Raw genomic sequence first — 7,806 nt, forward strand, 5'->3', positions numbered from 1 at the left:
TTTAGATAAAACTGAAAGAAGGGGTGGGGGGCGGGGGCGGGGAGATACAGTGAGGTAAAAAGCAAAAGCTGACCAAAAAAAGAAAACAGGGGCTGGGGTGGGCTAGAGTAGGGGTCAGAAAAAGGACCAGTGTGGTTTAGGAAATCCAGGATGGCTGCAGGGGGCAGGGCTGAACAGGCACCAAGAACAGCGCCCAAAGCTAAAAAAGCATCAATATTGTTTTATTTCTATTCCCTCCCAACAAGTTTTATTTCTATTGTTTTATTTCTATTCCCTCCCAATAAATTTATTTATAAAAATAAATTTATAAGCTGCAAGACTGAAAACAAATGCACACTGACCTTAGAAAATCAGATTCTGAATTTAATCACGATATCCTCTTTTCCTATAAAATTTACTTTCTTGCTTTGAAAGACTTCTTCATGGTGGATTTGCCCTTCCTGGGCGACGTCACTTCCTTCCTCACACTGGCTACGGGCTTCTTTGAAGAGCTATTACTCGGGCTCTTGGTGACTGCGGTTGTGGGGCTGGCTTTCTTGGCAAGAGTTTTGACTTCAGGGAGGGGCTTCCTTGGGCAGTCCTTGCTTTCCCCCTGTGGGCAGCAGGGGCTTTAACTGTGGCCTTGGAACCTCTTTGCTTCGTGGACGTTGCCTTCCCCCAGAGACTTGACATTGGGGTTTTCTTCTGCAACCTTCTCTTTGGAGGCATTTCCGCATCCTCAGTCTTCATCTTCTTCTTCGTCACCTTCATCTTTCAAATACTCGGGCTCTTTCTTTGGAAACAGAACTCCACGGCTGGGATGATAAGGAACACAGAGCTGGCAAGGGCCACGAAATCCTTTTCCAGAGATCTGTTTCACCCATCCATTCTTCTCACATTTCTGCAGAGTTTTCTTCAGCAGAAGCATTTGATAGTTAGAATGGGTCCCTGGGTGGTTCTCCAAGACGTACTTCTTCAGAGCAGTGGTGGAGCCGGTCTTCGGCTCATTGACAATGACAATGGCACGCAAGATTGCATATTCCATCAGGCTTCCACCAAGCAGGGGTTTCTCCCCTGATTTTTCAGCTGCAATGTCCCCAAAACACCTGCCAGTTATTTGTTCTAACTGGCTTCTCTCTACTGCCTGCTGTAGAGCCTTCTTCAATAGCCGAGGCCTGATGATCTCTCTAAGTTCAGGATCATACTGAGACCATATTTTCTGATGAGACTGTAGGAAGTTTCTTCAGGTTCACAAAGGCGAGTAAAGGCCAGTGGAGGGCATATCTTCCAATTTTACTGTGGTTCTGGATCCACTACAGAAGTCTTCTTTCTGTTTCTGGATTTCTGAAGTATTTTTCTTGATTTTTGAACCACAACAAAACTCCCAGAAGCACCTTTTCCTGTTACCTGCTTGATAACTCCTCTATTTAATTCTCTCTTCAGTGCTCATTTCAGGAGATAGCCCCTTCTCTCCAGCTCCAGAGGAGAGTTGCTATGGATGATATATTTTCGAATAGCCACTGAGGCACCACCCCTCTGGAAGCATGCTTTAATGGCCTCAGTGAGGATGGCGCCCATCTTGGGCTGTGGAGAAGAAGCCATCTGTGTGTTTTGCTGGGCCCTGGTGAGCTGGCTGGCAGAAAGGGTAGCCCAGGAAGGTATTGTGTTTTTGTTTTTGTTTTTTACTTTCTTCTCCTTTTCCTTAGATGGGTCTTTCTCATCCTTTTTGGTTTCCTCAGAAGCCTATTTTCTTCTTTTTCTTCATTTTCAGGTTCCCCCTTTGGCTGCTCTGTCTCAATAGATGTAACCGAGGGAGTGTTTCATCCTCTTGCTCATCCGCAGTAGAGGCGGCTTCCTCAGAACTTAGTCTGGCTTTTCTGCCTCCCCACCAGCAAGCTTGCTTGGGGGGCAGAGTTTCCCACGAAGAATTCCCAGCTCATCGATGGGGCTCTCTATCTTCTACCCACACAAGGGGTTCCTTAAAGTTGGCGGCGGAGACCCCAGGGAGGCAGGGGGTAGGTGGGTGGAGGGGGGGGTCTGCCACAGCCAGTCACCCCACCAGCATCTGTCGACCGAGAGGGGGGCCCACAGTGGCATGTGACTCAGTCATATCAAGCAGCAGAGTGCCAACATAGGCTGCAACCTGGATGACCTTGGGCACTTGCTGAGTGAAAGAAGCCACAAGCGAGGGTATTTCATAGAGCTTTTGGCTTTATCGTTTGATCTCTCCTCCGATACACTTTGGGCTTGATCTGGTTTTCAATATTTCCTGGGTTTTGTTTTTCGTATTAAGGTTTATCACTGATGCACTTTGTCATTGTGGGTGGTCTGCATGAATCTTCGGTGTGTGTTTCTCTTTTGTGGTGTATGATACTCAGGAGTGATGAACCATCAGCGGGGATCGCCTCAGAATGACCGCCCCCAGCCCCACCTGCGGGTGCTGGGCACATGCAAGAATATCTTCTATCATTGGGAAATGCTCATGATACATGGTTAAGATTTTAAAAGCAGAATACAATATATATATGAACTATTTCTGTCTAAGGCTACCCTATTGGCAAAGATTAAGTCCCCAAGTGCAACTTTTCTGGAAGCTAGTCTACTCCTGGACTTTTAGATAATAATTTCCTCCATTGCTGGTTAACTTTGGGTTTATAGTACTCATAACCTAAAGGGTCTATAAACCCTAATGGAAGCTTATGGCTCTTTTACTTTGCAACGATCTAATCCCTGGGTGTGGAAAAAGAGGCAAATCTAGTTTATAAGCTGTCTGGACTTGGTGCTATCCCTGTTTCATTACCTGACTAAGGGAATCAGACCCTGTTGATGTTTTAGTTTCCCTATCTTGTAAGCAAAGATGAGTGAGATGATCATTAAAGACTCTTCGGGTGGGAGGACCAGAAATATATGCCCTCCCCTCTGCTCTTTCCTGAATGTGGGGCTCAGTGAATAATGCACCGTGTGGGAGTCAAACTGGCCGGGTTAATTTCATACTCTACTGTTTGTGAATTGGGGCTTTGGGCAAGTCACTCAAAATGTTAGGGTCTCTATATCCTTCTTTCTTTTTTTTTGGCTTGGGGAATAAGTTTATTGTCTCTCTTTCTTTTGTTTCTTCTTCCTACTTGCCCAAACTTGATTAAAGAAAAAGAAGCAATGATGGTAATTCACTAGAACAGGGGTTCTCAACCTGTGGGTCACGACCCCTTTCACATTCATAGTAGTAGCAAAATTACAGTTATGAAGTAGCAACAAAAATAATTTTATGGTCAGGGGGCAACCACTACCTAAGGAGCTGGATTACAGGGTCGAGGCATTAGGAAGGTTGAGGACCACTGCATCTAGAGCATAAGTCTATTTTCTAGGATTCTTTCCTCAAAAATATAACACTGTTTTCCCCAAACACATCGCAGACATGTACACCGTCTCAAATCATACTAAGTAGGCGAGAAGCTGAAATCCTGAACTGCTCATCGTCCAACGTTGCTCCGTCTGTGGTCTGTCATTGGATCTGCACTAATTGACTGAAGAGCAACGATGGCTTCCTGGATGTCTGTCTGGAGCTCTCTGGGTTCCTCTGGAGCAGCTATCGAAGAAGCAGCTTCATTAAGAGCTGCATCTCCTGGTTCACAACCAAGACTCTGCTCGTCTAAAGCAACAGACACACCCTCTTTTGTTCAATGAGCTTTAGCAACCGCATCCTGCACCGGGCACTCCTGAATCAAAATTCCAATTGCTTTTAGCATGTCTGATTTTCCGGTCTTCAAGCCAAAGAATAAAATTTCTAAATTCTGTTTCATCTTTGCAGTTGAAGTGAGCAGGGCTGTGGTAGTTCAGGGCCCTAGGCTTGTGGATAAACCTGGTTCCGGCTTCCCACAGCGGTACCCCAGGCTGCAGCTGGGAGAGGAGGGGAAAGGTGAGGAAGAGCAGGCGGCAGCGCACGCCAGTTTATTTTTGGTGGGAAACACTCACGGAAAATTATGGCTTGGTTTAGCTCTCCACAACCCACTCCTGGGTGCCGAGGAAGCTTGCTTTCTGAGCTACTCGATCTTTCTTCTTGGCAAAAGACATTTTGGGAAGACTCTACCTCTTCTATTTAACATGTTTCATAAATTAGATTCTCTCGTATAGTAGCATGTGCTTTCTTACACCTCTCCTTCATCATATCAGGAGTTATATTGTTCTTTATGCATTGAGAAAATTGTTTCTAAGCAACGTCATCCTCTTCCATTAGGTAACGCATGTAGCTGTAATGCTCTGACCCATGTTATGTTTCTGATGTACGTATGTATTGAATTCCTTGCTTTCTGATTCATGAGTAGGGAATGGCTTGGTACTAGGAGGGATAGGCCAGCCTCTGTCCACGGTCCCCTTTGGAGCCCCAAACACTTTCTTTCCAGTGGTTATCCTGGCAAGGCCAGCATCCACATAGCGGGTGAAGGCACCAGGTTGACCATCAATGCTTTCCACATGGTAGTCATCTCCAGCTGCCTCCACTTGGCCTTCAGCGATCTTTTCCATGTTAAACCTATTAAGAAGCTTGTGGGCCAGCAGGCGACCAGTCCAATATGCTGCAGCATAATTGATCAGGCCAACTTTCACAACGTACTTGGGAAGTTTGTGTGCACAAATTGCCCAGACAGTCATAGCCCCTTCTTTATGGGCATAAGCAATCTGGCAGATGATATGCCTGATGGTTCCATGAACTGTTATCCTGTATTGGGGTATGTTGTACTTCTTTTTATCTTGGATTACCAAGCAATTTTGAGCATAATAATCAGTTATGCCCTCTAGTCGTTGTCTAAGTTTTACTTGGTATCTCTTGAAGTAGGCCTTGTTCTTGACAACTTTAACAAACCCCATCCTGAGGAACAGAGAATGGTAGCCCTAGCTTGCCACAGACCTCAGGGCTGGCAGCTGTCCTTGTTTATAAAATAAAGTCCTAACACTCTAAACCTACAGGTTGGGAGGAAGGGCCTGCCTGCCCTGCCCATACAGAAGCAATGCAAGAAGGAAAAAGGGAAAGCGAGGGACTAGACCCCGTACTGGCACACCAAGCCCTGAGGATGACATCGCTGCACAGAGCTGCTAAGGCACAGGGAGGACTGTAGGGTCGACAACAGCTCGAGACATGATGTCTCCTCACAGGAGGATACCCCAACAGAGGACAATACAGTGAACCCTCGTTTATCGCGGTTAATCGGTTCTAGACCGTACCGTGATAAATGAAATTCCGTGAAGTAGGATTCCTTATTTGTAAATCAAATATTTTCGTAGTTAGAGCATAGAGGACATGAAAAAACACCCTTTAGTCACCATTACACTCGTATTACCCAATTTATTAAACGAAAAAGGGAAAATACAGTAAAATATTTTGGACGTTACAATTATCATTTATTATTTATTATATTATTTATGGCATCTAGTTTACAGTATTACATATTTCACATACAGTATTATTATACATAGTTCTTACAAATACTGTAATCAATAGCCTATGAAATGACTTAAGGGATGTACTCTACAGGTGGGTCGCCGTCTTTTTCCTCTGAAGGAGCGGGTGTAGGCAGTGGGTGCTGTTACGCAAAAACCGCAATAGAGTGAAGCTGCGGAAGTCGAAGCGCGAAGTGGTGAGGGTTCACTGTACTGGGGGACACATGGCGAGGAGTGAGTCCAGTCTTATCACCCCCACAGTTGGGCAAACCTAGAAGGGAACATAACAGATAAGCAATGGGGGTAAAGCAAAGCCATAAACTCCCTGAGGAGCCCCAAAAATAGACTTCAGGCTAGGAGGGGCCATTCTCAGAATGCCCCAGGACTGGTGGAGAGATAATCATAAAGGTCAGCAGACAGACCTGGAATTATGTATGCTTTTTCATTTTGGGAGTGGTTTTTTTCCCTCTTTATTTCAACCTTTTGTTCTGTTTCTGTTTTTTCTCTGTTACTGTTGGTTTTCCTACCTATGTAAGACAGGCACGGAAAGAAATCCCGAGGAGAGAACAGCGGGACCAACAGTTAGGGAGGGACTTGCAGGTAGGAGGAGGTGGGGGAAAGGAGCAGTACGCAAACAACGGCATAGACAGGGGAACAACTAGGGAATTAAAAGCGACAACGAGGAGAACGTAGAGATCCTGGGGATGTTGTAACAACAGCAATCTAACTGAGAGGAATTACAAAGAGGCAGAAGAAAGGTAAGTGTGATACAGGGACAGGAGGAAGGTAAAAGGAAACAGGAATGATCTACAATGCAAAGCTATGGATACTGGTATAAACATAGGCGTGCATTTATATAAATATATAAATCCATAAAAATAGAGGTTGTGGTAGTTACATCATCTGGTGCCAACTTGAGACTACTAAGAGTGAAGGGGTGGAGTTTATCCTGTCGATCAGGTTGCTGCTTGATGACCTCATTTGGAGGTGCTACAAAGATAAATAGCTGACTGGAAGTGGGACACACAGACTCTCTCTTTGGTGTTCTTGATGACAAGAAACATGGAGCTACACTAGAGCCCTGGAGCTGGAGGAGCGATGTGGAGACCCACACCAGTGTTGAGATGCTTCCACCACCACTGGATCCACAAGACTTTCCAACCACTGGCCTGTGATCTTCCTGTATTTGGTGTCATTGCATGTGTTGCATGAGTCTGAAGAGAAATTTATAAATTGATATCAGACATATGGGCTAATATCGGACTTATGAACTTGATGTGGACTGGGCTAGGATATTTTCTCAATATACGATTGCTCTTGTATATAAATCTATTTCTTATACACATGACAATAAACATATTGTTTTTCTAGTCAACCCAGACTATCACAGAGGTATTGGTCTATGTACATATATTTATATGGAAATATACTGGGTAAGTGGGTGGACTTTGGGCATCTGCTCAAGTCCTCCATCAACACAAGAATACTTTGGTCTAACAACCTGGTATTCTGTGATGCTCACCCTCCTGACAGGATAGCCAAAGACAAAAATGGGTGCATAAGCAAATGTGGTGAAGAAAGCTGATGGTGCCCAGCTATCAAAAGATATAGTGTCTGAGGTCTTAAAGACTTGAAGTTAAACAAGCAACCATCTAGCAAGGAAGCAACAAGCCCACATGGAAGAAGTACACCAGCCTGTGCAATAATACAGAGGCAACAGGCACCAGAAGACCCAAAACAAAACAAAAAAACTTATTGTTCAGAACTAGGGGGGTCGGAGCAGAGACCCAAAACCCATCTGTAGACACTAGGACATCCCATCACAGAAGGGTCACAAGGAAGGGATGAGCCAACCAGGGCGCAGCATAGCACCCATGAAACACACGATATTCCTCTGGTTCTTTGAGGCTTCCTCACCCCCCACTACCAGGCCCCTAGTCCTGCCTTTAAGTTCTGCCTAGACCAGAGCATGTATGCTGGTACAGATAAGAGCTCATGGCATGCAAATCCAGGTCAGATAAACCCCTCAAAAACAGAAATGGGAGTAGCAATACCAAGATGGTAGGGAGAAGGTGGGGGACTGATCGCAATGATCAGTGCATACCCCACACCCAGGGGGATAAACAACCGAAACCTGAGTGAGTTAGGTTTATATGCTACAAGGGAAAAGCTACAATATGTGGGATACTATCTATAATAGGTATCTTTGTAAGTAATACAGAGTTGGAAGAAGTAAACAGTTAAGACTTGGGATAGCTGTGGCGAAAATGGATTAAGTTGTGTCATGGTGTGCACTATAAACCTGACCCTTACCTCCCCCGGGGAAGAAGCAATAGTACTCTCAGCAGACACAGGACACAAAAACAGAGACTTGGAGGATGTTTGGCCAGTACCGAT

The 7,806-nt window shown here is 45.0% G+C and overlaps 2 pseudogenes; both read right to left on the reverse strand.

Moving 5' to 3' along the window:
- Positions 1 to 394: 394 nt before the first annotated feature.
- Positions 395 to 2,044, reverse strand: LOC101639961 (annotated as a pseudogene).
- A 1,922-nt stretch (positions 2,045 to 3,966) lies between these two features.
- Positions 3,967 to 4,839, reverse strand: LOC101639643 (annotated as a pseudogene).
- Between the last annotated feature and the right edge of the window lie 2,967 nt (positions 4,840 to 7,806).

Source organism: Echinops telfairi, unplaced genomic scaffold (assembly GCF_000313985.2).
Source record: "Echinops telfairi isolate 266 unplaced genomic scaffold, ASM31398v2 ScPeMD7_2291;HRSCAF=2852, whole genome shotgun sequence".
Taxonomy (NCBI): domain Eukaryota; kingdom Metazoa; phylum Chordata; class Mammalia; order Afrosoricida; family Tenrecidae; genus Echinops; species Echinops telfairi.